This window comes from Eublepharis macularius, chromosome 13, assembly GCF_028583425.1.
Source record: "Eublepharis macularius isolate TG4126 chromosome 13, MPM_Emac_v1.0, whole genome shotgun sequence".
NCBI lineage: Eukaryota > Metazoa > Chordata > Lepidosauria > Squamata > Eublepharidae > Eublepharis > Eublepharis macularius.
The window spans coordinates 21,091-37,938 of NC_072802.1; positions in this window are offsets into that span (position 1 = coordinate 21,091).

The window sequence follows — 16,848 nt, forward strand, 5'->3', positions numbered from 1 at the left end:
TGAAGTTTTGCTTATGCTTGTGAATTTCAATGGCTTCCCTGTGCAGTCTGACAAAGTAGTTGGAAGTGTTGTCCAGTATTTTGGTGTCCTGGAATAAGATACTGTGCCCTGTTTGAGTTAGGCTATGTTCAGCCACTGCTGATTTTTCAGGCTGTCCAAGTCTGCAGTGTCTTTCATGTTCTTTTATTCTTGTCTGGATGCTACGCTTTGTGGTCCCGATGTAAACTTGTCCACAGCTGCAGGGTATACGGTATACTCCTGCAGAGGTGAGGGGGTCTCTGCTGTCTTTTGCTGATCGTAGCATCTGTTGTATTTTTCGGGTGGGTCTGAATACTGCTTGAAGGTTATGCTTTTCCATAAGCTTTCCCATCTGATCAGTAATTCCTTTGATATATGGCAAAAACACTTTTCCTGTAGGTGACTGTTTTTCCTTGGTTGTTTGATTCATCCTGGGTTTGATTGCTCTTCGGATTTCATTTCTGGAGTAGCCATTTGCCTGAAGTGCGTGGTTTAGATGATTAATTTCCTCATTGAGAAAGCGCGGCTCACATATCCGTCTTGCACGATCCACTAATGTTTTCATTATGCCTCTTTTCTGTCGGGGGTGGTGATTGGAGTTTTTGTGTAAGTAACGATCAGTGTGAGTTGGTTTCCTGTAGACCTTGTGACCTAACTGAAAGTTTGCTTTGCGGATGACCAAGGTATCCAGGAATGAGAGTTTTCCCTCACTTTCTTTCTCCATTGTGAATTGTATGTTCAGGTGGATGTTGTTGAGATGATTCAAAAACTCCCTCAATTCTTCCTCCCCATGGCTCCAAATGATGAATGTATCATCCACAAACCGGAACCATACACTGGGTTTGTGGGGTGCTGATTCTAGAGCTGTTTTTTCAAAATGTTCCATGTAGAAGTTTGCTATAACTGGGCTGAGTGGGCTCCCCATGGCCACCCCATCCATCTGTTCATAGAATTCGTTGTCCCATTGGAAGTAACTGGTTGTCAGACAATGATGGAATAAGGCTGTTACATCCTCTGGGAAAATCTGATTAATCAGTGCAATAGTGTCTTTTACTGGAACCTTGGTAAACAGGGATACAACATCAAAACTGACAAGTATGTCTTGTGGATTGAGTTTCAGAGAACTGATTTTGTTGATGAAATCTGCTGAATCTTTGATGTAAGACGAGGTTTTCCCGATGTGGTCCTGCAGGAGATCTGCCAGATGTCTAGCTAATTCATATGTCGGTGAACCAATGGCACTCACAATGGGTCGGAGTGGGACTGAATCTTTATGTATTTTGGGGAGTCCATATAGTCTAGGTGGCTGTGCTTCAGTCTTGCATAGTTTTCTGTGCGTGTCGGGATGTAGTGAGGAATTCTTGATCAGTGCATTTGTTAGCCTGGTGATTTTGCAAGTGGGATCTCGTTTTAGTTTTTTGTAGGTGGAGGGGTCCAGGAGTTCCTTAATCTTCTTTTTGTATTCCTCCGTTTTCATGATCACTGTAGCATTGCCTTTATCAGCTGGTAGAATGATGATGTCTGGATCTGCATTGAGGGTCTTGATGGCATTTCTCTCCTTGCGTGTTAAATTGCTGGTGGGAAGCTTTGCCTTTCGTAGAATCCTGGCTGTCTTGGCTCCTTGCTAATGCTATTTCTTTAAACTTGAAAATATATCCCGTATGGTACTCTATCGTATCAGGACAAGCTTTACTGTATGAACTCAACATTACCTCCACTGACCTATCAAAATCTGCACAAAAAAGATAACTTATTCAGCCCCTACTCCTCATAAAGGAACTAATTCCCATAAGAAACAACTGAGCAACAAAATGGAAAGCATTCCAGAGTCAAGAAATTGTTTTTTTACCCCTTTCCTTGCAAGACGTATAAGTGGGGAAGGGGGGAAACAATCCAAAGTTTTTAAAAAAACCAGTTTAATATGTCACTAGCAGTTTGTGCTACCCAGCAGTATTGAGGTTCGGGGCGACTTCCGGTTTGGGATTCATGGAGGTCTAACGCAGCTCCATTTGTGGAGCTGACCGGATTGCCGTTTTAACCGGCTGGAGGGGTGAAAATAACCCGCGGCCGACTGCTCTCAGGCGGGGAGCAGGCAAAGAACGCTCAAGACCCTAGGGTGAGTTAGATCTCGGACGAGGGGGGGCTCTACACAAGGAGTCTCCCCCCCGATCCTTGAGGTCCCACCTTGCGACGGGTCGGCTATAATCTCTGCGGCAATTTTGGGGCCAATTCGGCTGGCATAAGACCTACATACCCAAGCTTCGATCGGGGAGGGAAGTCGAGAGGAGAATTTAAGATCGAAACAGCGATTACAACCCGAGAAAGCTGGAGAGAAGGTAAAGATCGCTATCTCTTGAAACGGGACAGATTGACAAAAACAGAGAGGAAAGAAAGTAGACTTTTAAACTGCAACAGACTAGCGAAAAGGAGGTGAAGACTCGGCAGGAGTTGTATTTTAAAAGAGACTAAGTTTAAAGAAGTTATTACAAAAATCGGACTATTGTTTTGAATACCTGTGGTTTTGGAGCTGTGGGAAAAAGACACCATCGCGAGACCTGCTGTGGGAAGACGGGAGACAGGAAGTGCGTAACAACAATAGAGTGGCTGGAGGGAAGCGGCCCTTGCCAAAGGACAGGAAGTGGGGAATCGCCATCTTTGAAAGTGGAAGGGTCGTGGCTTCAGCGGAAGAGGAAGTAGGCCATCTTGGATTATAATAACATAGAGAAACCATAGAGAAAAGACGCCCGACATTTTGGATATAAAAAATTAATTTTGGCAAAGATTGGGACATTTAAAAAAAAGGAAAACGTTTAATTATACGCCACGGAGCTGAGGAAGAGAGCAGATTCGTGGGAGCGAGCTAAAGCAAGCCCCACGATGTCGAAAAAAGAGTGGCAATCGGCAATAGAAAACTTGGACAAAAAACTTATAGACATGATGAAAGAACTTAAGGACACGAAATTGGAGCTTATTAAAGAGGTCAAGGAAGTTACACAGACAGTAAAGTCGGAGCTGTCAGAAGTGAAAAAAGGTGTGGAAACGATTAGCAGTGAATTACAAGGAACGCAGCAGAGAGTTAAAACAGTAGAAGACGCGATGGAGAATTTAATAGACACGCAACAAACAGAGATGAGGCTGGTGAAGGGGAGGATGTCAGTTGCAGAAACTAAACACATGGAGAAGCAGCTTCGTTTTCGTGGTCTGCCAGAAGTGGAAGGGAAGTCAGCGCAAGAACAGATGACTGAGGTGTTGGCTGATTACCTGGGGAAGGAGGAGGAGGAAATTGTGGCTATCCTAGATGTGGCGTATCGTGTGAACTCGAGAATTGCAACCCAGAGGAAACTACCAAGGGATGTGATTGTGCAGTTTACAACTAGAAATATGAAAGAGAGGATTGTGACCAAACAATTTCAAGATCCATTGGAGATTGATGGCAAGACGATTATTATAATGAAGGAACTGCCCAGATCAGTGTTATTGGACAGGAAAAAATATAGAGTGCTAATTCAGACTTTGAAGGACATGAATATCAGATACAGATGGGAGTTACCGGAAGGAGTGTCCTTTGAGTTTGGAGGGGCAAAAAAACGCATCAGATCTGAGCGGGAGATGGAGAGATTTATCAAGGACAATGAAAAAGACTTACCAACAAAACCATGAATATGGAGTGTAAAGTATTATCTTGGAATGTAAATGGACTAAACTCACCGAATAAGAGAAAAAATATTCTTCATTGGCTACTAAAACAAAAATGTGATATTGTTTGTTTGCAGGAGACCCACATTAGAAAACAGGATGTAAAATATTTAAAATCTGGAAAATTGGGCAAAGAATTTGTAGCGGCTTCCAACAAGAAAAAAAGAGGAGTGGTGTTGTATATAAAAGAGGAGCTGCAGCCAAAATTTGTTATGAGAGATGTGGAAGCTAGATTTGTAGCAGTGGAATGTAATTGGAACTTAAAGAGAGTGTTGGTAGTCGGACTTTATGCACCTAACGGTGCAAAGGAAAGCTTCTTTGAGGACTTAAGGAAGCACCTAGACGATCTTGTATATGACCAGATAATTCTTGCTGGAGATTTCAATGGAGTGACAGATTTGGAATTAGACAAAAAGACTACAAAAGCACAAAAGAAAAGAGGACTATTGCCAAAGCTTTTTTTTGAGTTGATTCAACAAGAGACTCTCGAAGACGTATGGAGGAGAGAATATCCTAAAACCAAACAGTTTACTTTTTATTCTGCAAGGCATCTTACATTATCAAGAATTGATATGATCTGGGCCTCAAAGGACTTAGCGCTATGGACTAAGGAGGTAGAAATAATGCCGATGGTAGGCTCAGATCATAACCCAATTATGTGGAAATTTGGAAAAAGGAGAAAAAGGAAAGCCTGGAGAATAAATGAGGACCTGTTACAGGAAAGTGAGAATATGGAAACACTGAGAAGAGAGACTAAGTTTTTTATACAATACAACGTGAATAAAGAAGTACCAACCAGTAAAGTTTGGGACGCGTACAAGGCGGTTGTAAGGGGCATACTAATGGACTTAAATGGTAGAGCAAGGAAAAAGAAAGAGGAGAAAAGACAAGAGATTGAGGAGAAAATAAAGGCCAAAGAAGTACAGTTAAAAAAGAGACCAGGGAAAAAGAAAATACATCAGGAAATCAAAATTCTTCAAGAACAGTTAACAGCAATGAGTAACAAAGAATTGGAGTGGAACCTTAAAAGACTGAATCAAAAAGCTTTTGAGGGTGCTAATAAACCTGGGAAATATTTGGCATGGCAATTAAAGAAGAAAAGGGAAAAGAAAATAATAAATAAAATTTGTGAAGAAAACAAAACGTATTTGGAGCAGACTACCATTAGCAGAGCCTTTTATAAATTTTACGCTAAGCTGTATAATAAAAAAGAAGTAAACAAAGAATCAATAGCATCATATTTGGAGAAAACCAAACTTCCAGAGATCTCGGAAGCTTGGAGAAATAAGCTGAACAGTGAAGTAACTGATGAGGAAATAAATATGGCAATACAATCCGCAAATCTAGGAAAGGCGCCAGGGCCAGATGGACTTACGGCTAAATTTTATAAGACAATGGCCAATGAACTGGCACCATTCCTAAAAGAGGTGATGAACGGAGTTTTTAGGGATCAAAGAATTCCAGACACTTGGAGCGAAGCGAATATATCATTGATCCCAAAAGAGGGCCAAGATCTGACTAGCGTGAAAAATTATAGGCCTATATCACTACTCAATAATGACTATAAAATTTTTGCGAAGATATTGGCGGAGAGATTGAAGGGGTGGCTCTCGGAAGTCATAGAGGAGGAACAAGCAGGCTTTTTGCCAGACAGACAAATAAGAGACAACTTAAGGACAGTGATCAATGCTATTGAATACTACGACAAGCGTTGTGACAAAGAGGTTGGTTTCTTCTTTGTAGACGCTGAAAAAGCGTTTGACAATTTAAACTGGGACTTTATGTTTGCCACTATGGAAAAGCTACAACTGGGAGAAAGATTCGTCAGAGCAATCAAGGAAATCTATAGAGACCAGACTGCAGCAATTGTAGTGAATGATGAATTGACCAAAAAATTGACGATTAGTAAAGGAACAAGACAAGGTTGCCCGTTATCTCCATTGTTGTTCATTTTAGTATTGGAGATTCTGATGATACAAATTCGACAAGATGAGGAAATACGAGGAATAAAAATAAAGGACTATTCATATAAGGTCAGAGCATTTGCAGACGACATAATGTTAATTGTAGAAGACCCACTGGAGAACATGCCAAAAGTGATAGACAAGATCAAGGAGTTTGGAGATTTGGCAGGTTTCTTCATTAACAAAAAGAAGTCAAAGATATTATGCAAAAACATGACTAAGCAGAAACAACAATTGTTAATGGAAACAACGGATTGTGAAGTAACTAGTAAGGTGAAATACTTGGGAGTTGAGCTGACTGCAAAAAATATAGATTTGTTCAAGAATAATTATGAAAAATTATGGACTCAGATAGAGAGAGACTTGATCAAATGGAATAGATTGAACCTGTCATGGTTGGGCAGGATTGCAGCAGTTAAGATGAATGTGTTACCAAGAGTAATGTTTTTGTTACAGACAATACCAATCATCAGAGACTCTAAACAATTTGAAAAATGGCAGAGGAAAATATCAGATTTTGTTTGGGCAGGCAAGAAGCCTCGAGTGAAAGTAAAAGTTTTACAAGATGCAAAGGAGAGAGGCGGAATGCAACTGCCCAATCTGAGACTTTACCATGATGCAATCTGCCTAGTTTGGCTAAAAGAGTGGATGACATTAAAGAATAAGAAACTATTAGCCCTAGAGGGATATAAAAAAATTTTTGGATGGCACGCATACCTATGGCATGACAAAGTAAAGGTCAACTCGATGTTCCTGCATCATTTTGTAAGGAGAAGTCTATTTACAATCTGGAAGAAGTATAGAACTTACCTACAAGAAGGAACCCCCTTGTGGGTGGTTCCATATGAGGTGATAGATCCGAGAGCTGTGGATAATGAACAACAATGTTTAACGTACAAAGAAATAACTAAGATTGAAGTATCTAAACTTAGAATAAAGACGCAAGAGGAACTATCACCTAACTATGATTGGTTTCAGTATAGACAGATTAGAGACTTATACAACTCAGACTTTGCAAAAGGGGGCATACGAACAGAGAACTCGGAACTAGAGCAGACCCTTCTTAAAGAAGACAAGAAAAGAATATCCAAGGTATACCAAGTATTGCTGAAATGGTATACTGAGGATGAGATAGTTAAAACACAGATGGTGAAATGGGCTATAAATTTCAATAAAGAAATAACAATGGAGGCGTGGGAATACTTGTGGAAAACTACAATGAAGACAACGACATGTATCAATATTAAAGAGAACATTTTCAAAATGATCTATCGTTGGTACATGACACCAAAGAAGATTGCGCTAGGGAATTTGAATACTTCTAATAAATGCTGGAAATGTAAGAAACATGAGGGCTCCCTCTATCATATGTGGTGGTCGTGTGAGGTAGCTAGGCAGTTCTGGGGGGAAATAATAAGAGAAATGAGTGAAATTTTACAGTTTCAAATAAATAAGAACCCAGAACTCCTGCTGCTAAACTTGGGAATGGAGGGAATTCCAGCCCATCATAGGACGTTGATTTTTTATATGACTGCAGCAGCTAGACTTTTGTATGCGCAGAAATGGAAAGTACAAGAAGTACCAACTATTGAAGATTGGATCTACAAATTGCTGTATATGGCTGAAATGGACAAGATGACAAGAAAACTGAGAGATCTGGACTCAGGGCAGTTCAACACAGACTGGGAGAAGCTGAAACAATACCTGGAGAAGAAATGGGAGGTGGGAGGAAAACTGTGGCAGTTTGAGAACTACTGAAATATAATAAAAGTATAAAAGAGAGGGGTGACTTTACCGGGGGAGGAAGAGAAATGTGAATTTATAAGCAGTTAGATTAATTGATTGAGATATATATAGATATGTATAGGTCAACTGATAGAGAATAATTAATGATAAGGTTTAAACATGAGGATTGACTAACTAACAATATTTTCTTTCTTTGACAAGATTTATATGCACCAAACTGAATGTATAGAAGAGTTAAATTGATTGAGTATCTGAGGAGTTATATAGAATTACCATAAAAAGTTGAAATGAGTAATATATAGAGAATAAATCAAATTGTTTGATTTAAATGTGGGAAATTTTTATGGTTTATATATTTTTATAGGTTTATATAGAATTATTCAAAACTGGAAAATGGGATAAATTGTTTACCTAAAGACGTATAGTTTGGGTGTATAATAATTAAAGGAGTTAATGATGCACTGCTTAATATAATGGAGAATGTATATCTGTTTTAGACAGAGGAATTTAATAGAAGTAAGGGAAAAGGGACAGAGGGTGGGAAAGCTGTTGGAAGTCAACAAAAGGGGGGGAAAGGGAGGGGGTTAGAAACGAAAAATTAGGGGAAAATTGATTGTAATGTAAAAATAAAAATGTTCTAACCCAATAAAAAATTTTTCAAAAAAAAAAAAAGTATTGAGGTTCGGGGCGGGGGGCGGGGACATTTTCTCTTGCTCCCAATAAAGACAGGCCCTTGATTTTCACTTTTGTTCAACAAGCCCAAATGAGGTCACTTTCCACAGCATCTCTCAGAGGCTGTACATATATTATGTTTTTTAATTTAGCATTTGGTATGAAAATTGCTTTCTTATTAATTTGAGTGCAATAGTTTTTGTGGGGTCCAAAGGGGAAGGGAGTATAACATATTGTTATCAATATTATATTGCCTTTTCAATGGGTGGTGGGTAGGGGGTGAAGTTTTGTTATTTTATAATAGAAACAGAGCCTGTTGTGCAAATAAATACAATGGGCTCTAGAAAGCTGGGGCTGCGGAGGGATGGTGGGAAGTTGTGGTTAGAACGGGCTGGCAGGTGGGGGGCAAGGTGGGTCTGGGGAGAGGTGAGAAGCAGGAGGGGTCTGGGGAGGGATGGCAGGTATGGAGGCAATGGAGGTTTGGGGAGGGCTGAGAGGCAGGAGGGGTCTGGGGAGGGATGGCAGGTACGGAGGCAATGGTGGTTTGAGGAGGGCTGAGAGGCAGGAGGGGTGTGGAGAGGAAAGGCAGGTAGGGAGGCAATGGGGTTTGGGGGAAGGGTCAGAGTCAGGTGGGGTGGGGAGAGTAATGGCAGTTAGGGAGGCAATGGGGTTTTGTGGAGGGCTGAGCCAGGTGAGGTGTGGAGGGGAAAGGCAGGTAGGGATGCAATGGGGTTTTCGGGAGGGGTCAGAGGCAGGTGGGGTGTGGAAAGGAAAGGCAGGGAGGGAGGCAATGGGGGTTTGGATCGGAGAGCGGAGTGCCGTGGCTCCAGAGGCCTTGCAGGGCAGTGGTGCTCCGCTCACGCCGCCTTTCCCCGGGTCCAAGGAGAGTGGAGCACTGCTGCCCTGCGAGGCCCCAGGAGCCATGTGCACTGCTCTCCTCGAACCCGGGTCAAGACGCCACAAGAGGAGCACTGCCGCCATGCAAGGCCCCAGGTCTTTGCAGAGCAGCATGCCCGGCTCCGGCAGGGCTGACATGGCAGCGGGTGCTTTGCCCTCATCCTGTCCCTGCCGAAAGCAGCGCGGCGCGGTTCTGGCAGGGGTCAGAGGGCAGCAGGCTTCTCTCCTGCCACGGCTCCCCTGAGGCTTTCTGACACGCCGCCCTTGCTGCCCTTCCTGCGCCACTAAGGGAAGGGCTGAGAGGGGCACCGCTGTGGTGCAAGGGCTGAGCAGAGTGCTGCTGCTGTGCAAAGCCCCGGATCTTTGCAGAGTGGCACACCTGGCTCCAGCAGGGCTGACACGGCAGCAAGCACTTTGCCCTCGCCCTGTCACCCCATCCCTTCCGAAAGCGGTGCAGCTTGGCTCCAGCATGGATCAGAGGGTGGTGGGCTTCTCTCCTGCCGCGGCTCCCCCGGGGCTTGCCAGCGCACCACCCTTCCCATGCCGCTGCCACCGCCCTTCAAACGGGCTGCGAAGCCTGCGGCATCGAGCGGCACCCTCCAGAAGCGGCCTGCCTGGTGCACTTTTATGCTGGTGCGCCCTGCGCAAGCGCACCAGCATCAATGTGAGTCATTGGAAACCCGCTAAGGGAATTTTAAAGTAGGACTAGCAACAAAGCCCGTTGTGGGGGAAAAAAACCAACAGGCTCTAGAAAGGGCAGGGCAGGCGGGGCAGCCATTTCCTCTTCCACCGCAACATGATCTGGTCAAGGGGAGGGCCGGGCAGCCGGGCCTGGCATTGCCCCCTCTGCTGCATTCCAATATGGGCAGAGGGAAGACAGGGTGGCTGGGCCTGGCATTGCTCCCTCCCCAGTGCTGACCAATCATGTTGGGAAAGGGCTGGGAGGCGGGACCGTCCATCCTGCCACCTCCTCACCCCAACTGGGCTGCAGAGGGTTTGGTAGGTGGACCCTTCCCTCCACCAGCCAATCCCAGGCCTGATTTGGACACCGCAGAGCCAGGAGCATTGCTGGGGGGGGGAGAGAAGGGCCCTGGAGTGCTGTGCACTGCAGCCACACGATTCTGCCCAGAATTGGGCCACTGTGGAGACCAGGAGAGCTTCTGGGCAGGCAGAAAGGGCCCAGGAGCACTCCTGAGCCCTGCAGCTGGCTTATTTAGCCCTGATTCGAGCTGAATCGGGCAGCTGTGGAAACTTGGAGTTTTATCTGTGTTGGGGGCAGAAATGGCCCTGGAGTACTCTGGTGCTCCACAGTGCGTCGAATTTGGACTGCTTTGGTCTGAAATCGCCCTACTGTGGTGCATAGGAGCATGCTGAACCATCAGAGAGTGTGCCCAGGGAGCGGCATTCCCCGTGCTTCCCCCAATTGGCCTGGCCCTACAAGTGTATGGCAGATAGACTTGAGCTGTATGGGTCTGGAGGGCAGGTCAACTCACTGTACAAAGCTATGGCAAGTAGACGTGGCCTTGAGACCTGCAGGGGCCAAGTAGCCATGGCAAATAGATCCGGCCTTCGGAAGTGCGATCAGATCTACCTGCTTTGCAATGCCATGGCGAATAGACCTGTCCTTCAGACATGCAGAAGCCAGGTCTGCCCCCCCCACCGGGCCGTTCAATGCCATAGCAATTAGACCTGGCCTTCAGATGAGTAGAGGTCAGGTCTACCCACCAAACAAAGCCATGGTGAGTAGACCCAAGCTTCGGATATGTGTGTTGGCCAGGTCTATCTGCCTGGCAAACCTGTAGCAGCTTGATCCAGAGGCCAGGTCCACTTACTGTGCAATATCATGGCAAGTAGACCTTGTTACCAACTGCAAGTTACCAACTGCACACACAACCTCTCCATGCAGCAGATCGAGGCTTGGAGGTGGGAAACGGAGGTGAAGCTATGGAGATAGAGGGCAAGCAACACTCTCCACACCTGTTCCCTCTTCCCCACAGCAGACCGAGGCTTGGGCAGGATCCTTGGGAGGCGGAGCGCAGTCAAGCCAGGCATGCCCCAGGCCTCCTTGACCCAATCGTGTCTGGTGAGGGTGGAGCCGACAGCTCTGCAATGCCATGGAGAGTAGACCTGGCCTAAGGACATGCAGGGGCCAGGTGTTCTCCCCTTGCAATGACATGGAAAGTAGACCTGAACATCAGAAGAGTGAAGGTCAGGTCTACTTACCAAAGTCTTGATGAGTAGAGCTGGCCTTCAGAGGTGTACAAAGGCCAGGTCTATCTGCTCTGCAAAACAATAACAGGTAGATCTGGCCTCTGCCACTTTGGAGGCCAGGTCTTCTCCCTGTGCAAGGCCAAGAGAAGTGGACCTGGGCTCTGCAGGTCCATCATTCAATCCACATTACCTGCTGCCTTCTCCTCTTCTCCCACTGCTGGGGGGAACCTTGGGAGGAGGATCACAAGGAAGCGAGGCTTTCCCCATAACTGCTGGTCCATAACTGCGCTGAGCAGATTTTGAAAAATATTCCTTGGGCATCAGCTGACAACTCATTACAGGGATCTTCACCGTGTGACCAAAGGGACACTGCACCCAGTCTTTGCTTGCTCACTCACCTGCTGCAGCAGTCATTTAGTGTCTGCACCCACCATGGTGTGTCAGAATCACAAACATGCCAGCAGGCTCCAAAGGGTCGCAAGTTTGGGGACCCATTTTTTTTACTCTTGGATTTATAGTCTGTTATCACTGCAACCTGACCAAAAGTGGATTAGAACAAACTCAGTAAATAGATAAAACAGCAAAAGCATGCAACAAAATAAGACCATGAGTTTGTCAACTGTTAAGCTAAGGTATGAAATGGGTTTTTTCACAAAGAGACGTGCTCTGGGCCAGTGGTCGACAGAATTAGCAAAATTGAGCAAGGAATTTGAGTGGGGTGTGACACTTGAGGGGGACATGGAAGTCTGGACGGCTGTGGAATAGGCTGTGGGAGCAGGAAGGGAGAGAACAGAAGGGTTTATTCCTGAAAGTAGAAGAGGTGGCTGATACAGACTTCATGAAACTGTGATGAAACTGACCAGGCGGGAGGAAGGATAAAGATATAGGAGGATCTGAAACGATGATAGCTAAACAAATCCCTGGAATATAAATTGAAATGTTAAGTGTTTGATTCCAGTCTTGGTGACTTCAGTTGGAGACAACTATCTCCATAAGAGACAATTATTCCAGTCATGGGAATGTCATTCCAGCCACAGAACAATTCTACAATATTTAGAGATTATTAGTCCATACAGGGATGATTGAATTAGCTCCCACAAAGCTTCCACCACACCAGGGGCTTTCAGGGCAATGATGGGACTGAAATGCAACTGCAAGACCACATCTCTCACACCCATAGACAACTACTCCAGTCGAGGGTCTGTCATTCCAGTCCCCGAGCCCTTCTGTCACACCCAGGGCCCATCATTCCTGTCAGGGGCCTGTCATTCCAGTCCCAGAGCCCATCTGGCACACCCAGGAGTCATCATTCCAGTCACGGGCCTGTCATTCCAGTCCCAGAGCCCTTCTGGCACACACAGGGGCCGTCATTCCAGTCGAGGGTCTGTCATTCCAGTCCCAGAGCCCTTCGGGCACACCCAGAGGCCATCAGTCCAGTTAGGGGCCTGTCATTCCAGTCCCCGAGCCCTACTGGCACCCCCCAGAGGCCGTCATTCCAGCATGGGGCCTGTCAATCCAGTCCAAGAGCCCTTCTGGAACACCCAAGGGACATCATTCCAGTCAGGGGCCTGTCACTCCAGTCCCCGAGCCCTTCTGGCACATCTGGAATGTGGCACATCTGGAATCTGGCACATCTGGAATCTGGCACATCTGGAATGACAGTCAGGGGCCTGTCCCTCCAGTCCCCGAGCCCTTCTGGCATACCCAGGGCCCGTCATTCCACTCAGGGGCCTGTCATTCCTGTCCACGAGCCGTTCTGGCACACCCAGGGCCCGTCATTCCAGTCAGGGGCCTGTCATTCCAGTCCCCGAGCCCTTCTGGCACACCCAGGGGCCGTCATTCCAGTCAGGGGCCTGTCATTCCAGTCCCGGAGCCCTTCTGGCACACCCAGGGCCCATCATTCCAGTCAGGGGCCTGTCATTCCAGTCCCTGAGCCCTTCTGTCACACCCAGGGGCCATCATTCCAGCATAGAGCCTGTCATTCCAGTCCCCGAGCCCTTCTGGCATACCCAGGGCCCGTCATTCCAGTCAGAGGCCTGTCCCTCCAGTCCCCGAGCCCTTCTGGGATACCCAGGGCCCGTCATTCCACTCAGGGGCCTGTCATTCCTGTCCACGAGCCGTTCTGGCACACCCAGGGCCCGTCATTCCAGTCAGGGGCCTGTCATTCCTGTCCACGAGCCGTTCTGGCACACCCAGGGCCCGTCATTCCAGTCAGGGGCCTGTCATTCCAGTCCCAGAGCCCTTCGGGCACACCCAGGGGCCGTCATTCCAGTCAGGGGCCTGTCATTCCAGTCCCCGAGCCCTTCTGGCACACCCAGGGGCCGTCATTCCAGTCAGGGACCTGTCATTCCAGTCCCTGAGCCCTTCTGTCACACCCAGGGACCATCATTCCAGCATAGAGCCTGTCATTCCAGTCCCCGAGCCCTTCTGTCACACCCAGGGGGCGTCATTCCAGCATAGAGCCTGTCATTCCAGTCCCAGAGCCCGTCTGGCACACCCAGGGGTCGTCATTCCAGTCAGGGGCCTGTTATTCCAGTCCCCGAGCCCTTCTGGCCCACCCAGGGCCCGTCATTCCAGCATAGAGCCTGTCATTCCAGTCCCCGAGCCCTTCTGGCACACTCAGGGCCCATCATTCCAGTCAGGGGCCTGTCACTCCAGTCGCTGAGCCCTTCGGGCACACCCAGGGCACCTCATTCCAGTCAGGGGCCTGTCATTCCTGTCCACGAGCCCTTCTGGCACACCCAGGGCCCGTCATTCCAGTCAGGGGACTATCATTCCAGTCCCCGAGCCCTTCTGTCATACCCAGGGCCTTTCATTCCAGTCAGGGGCCTGTCATTCCAGTCCCCGAGCCCTTCTAGCACACCCGGGGCCGTCATTCCAGTCTGGGGCCTGTCATTCTAGTCCCCGAGCCCTTCTGGTACACCCAGGGGCCATCATTCCAGCATGGGGCCTGTCATTCCAGTCCCCAAGCCCTTCTGTCACACCCAGGGCCCGTCATTCCAGTCAGGGGCCTGTCACTCCAGTCCCCGAGCCCTTCTGGCATACCCAGGGCCCGTCATTCCAATCAGGGGCCTGTCATTCCTGTCCACGAGCCATTCTGGCACACCCACGGCCCGTCATTCCAGTCAGGGGCCTGTCATTCCAGTCCCAGAGCCCTTCTGGCACACCCAGGGGCCGTCATTCCAGTCGAGGGTCTGTCATTCCAGTCCCAGAGCCCTTCTGGCACACCCAGAGGCCATCAGTCCAGTTAGGGGCCTGTCATTCCAGTCCCCGAGCCCTTCTGTCATACCCAGGGGCCGTCATTCCAGTCAGGGGCCTGTCATTCCAGTCCCCTAGCCCTTCTGGCACACCCAGGGCCCATCATTCCTGTCAGGTGCCTGTCATTCCAGTCCCAGAGCCCATCTGGCACACCCAGGAGTCATCATTCCAGTCACGGGCCTGTCATTCCAGTCCCAGAGCCCTTCTGGCACACACAGGGGCCATCATTCCAGTCGAGGGTCTGTCATTCCAGTCCCAGAGCCCTTCTGGCACACCCAGAGGCCATCAGTCCAGTTAGGGGCCTGTCATTCCAGTCCCCGAGCCCTACTGGCACCCCCCAGAGGCCGTCATTCCAGCATGGGGCCTGTCAATCCAGTCTAAGAGCCCTTCTGGAACACCCAAGGGACATCATTCCAGTCAGGGGCCTGTCACTCCAGTCCCCGAGCCCTTCTGGCACATCTGGAATCTGGCACATCTGGAATCTGGCACATCTGGAATGACAGTCAGGGGCCTGTCACTCCAGTCCCCGAGCCCTTCTGGCATACCCAGGGCCCGTCATTCCAGTCAGGGGCCTGTCATTCCAGTCCCCGAGCCCTTCTGGCACACCCAGGGCCCATCATTCCAGTCAGGGGCCTGTCATTCCAGTCCCTGAGCCCTTCTGTCACACCCAGGGGCCATCATTCCAGCATAGAGCCTGTCATTCCAGTTCCCGAGCCCTTCTGGCATACCGAGGGCCCGTCATTCCAGTCAGGGGCCTGTCATTCCTGTCCACGAGCCGTTCTGGCACACCCAGGGCCCGTCATTCCAGTCAGGGGCATGTCATTCCAGTCCCCGAGCCCTTCTGGCACACCCAGGGGCTGTCATTCCAGTCAGGGGCCTGTCATTCCAGTCCCCGAGCCCTTCTGGCACACCCAGGGGCTGTCATTCCAGTCAGGGACCTGTCATTCCAGTCCCTGAGCCGTTCTGTCACACCCAGGGGCCGTCATTCCAGCATAGAGCCTGTCATTCCAGTCCCCGAGCCCTTCTGTCACACCCAGGGGGCGTCATTCCAGCATAGAGCCTGTCATTCCAGTCCCAGAGCCCTTCTGGCACACTCAGGGCCCATCATTCCAGTCAGGGGCCTGTCACTCCAGTCGCCGAGCCCTTCGGGCACACCCAGGGCACCTCATTCCAGTCAGGGGCCTGTCATTCCTGTCCACGAGCCCTTCTGGCACACCCACGGCCCGTCATTCCAGTCAGGGGCCTGTCATTCCAGTCCCCGAGCCCTTCTGGCACAGCCAGGGGCCGTCATTCCAGTCAGGGGCCTGTCATTCCAGTCCCCGAGCCCTTCTGTCATACCCAGGGCCTTTCATTCCAGTTAGGGGCCTGTCATTCCAGTCCCCGAGCCCTTCTGTCATACCCAGGGCTCGTCATTCCAGTCAGGCGCCCGTCATTCCAGTCCCAGAGCCCTTCTGGCACACCCAGGGGCCGTCATTCCAGCTTGGGGCCTGTCATTCCAGTCCCCAAGCTCTTCTGTCACACCCAGGGCCCATATTCCAGTCTGGGGCCTGTCATTCCAGTCCCCGAGCCCTTCTGTCACACTCAGGGGCTGTCTTTCTAGCAGGGGGCCTGTCAATCCAGTCCCAGAACAGGCTATCTGAGCCCAGACACTTTCCTTCAAAATCCATTCCACGTTTTTTTTGCACCTCTTATTTTGCTCTAATGTGTTTCAATGGAGCCCATGCAAGTCAATGGGCATTCCAGTTTCCCATTATTTCCAATGGGCATTCAAGCCTCTCCCATTATTTCCAACGGGCAATCCTGTCATTCGTTTTAGTACATCCCTGCGAAAAGTCTCTAGGTTTGATAGAGGTTATGTAAAAAATAAGAATGGGCTTAGAATAAGAGATATTGAATTAAAGTTGGTAGTGAAATATAAATGAAATAGATTTAAGTAATAAGAAGGGTTAGGGGTTGGAAAGCTGTTGGAAGTCAATAAGGAGGGGGGAGGAAAAGGGTGGGGGATAGAGCAAGGGGTAGAATGGGATTATTTGTGTCAAATTTGCAAAATTTTCTTTGTTTTACCACTCACTAATAAAAATTTTATTAAAAAAAAAGAGAGTTGCCCCCTCTGCTGGCAACCCACTGAGTTCCACCACCTCTTTTCCCAGAAAAAAAGCCCTGAGAAGGGGGTTTGCTCTCTTACCAGCTAAGCAGTGGGCAGACGCAAAAGAATGGTGCAGACCTATACATCTTGTGATTTGGGTGGTCAACTGGCCTGGAGGAAAACATCTTGTTCCTTTAACGGAATCTTAATCTAAGGGAATGGCAGCCAGAGCTTTTTCGAGCACAGAGGTAAAGAACAGCTCGTGGTAAATAGCATCCCGTTAGAGGGGCAGGACTTTGT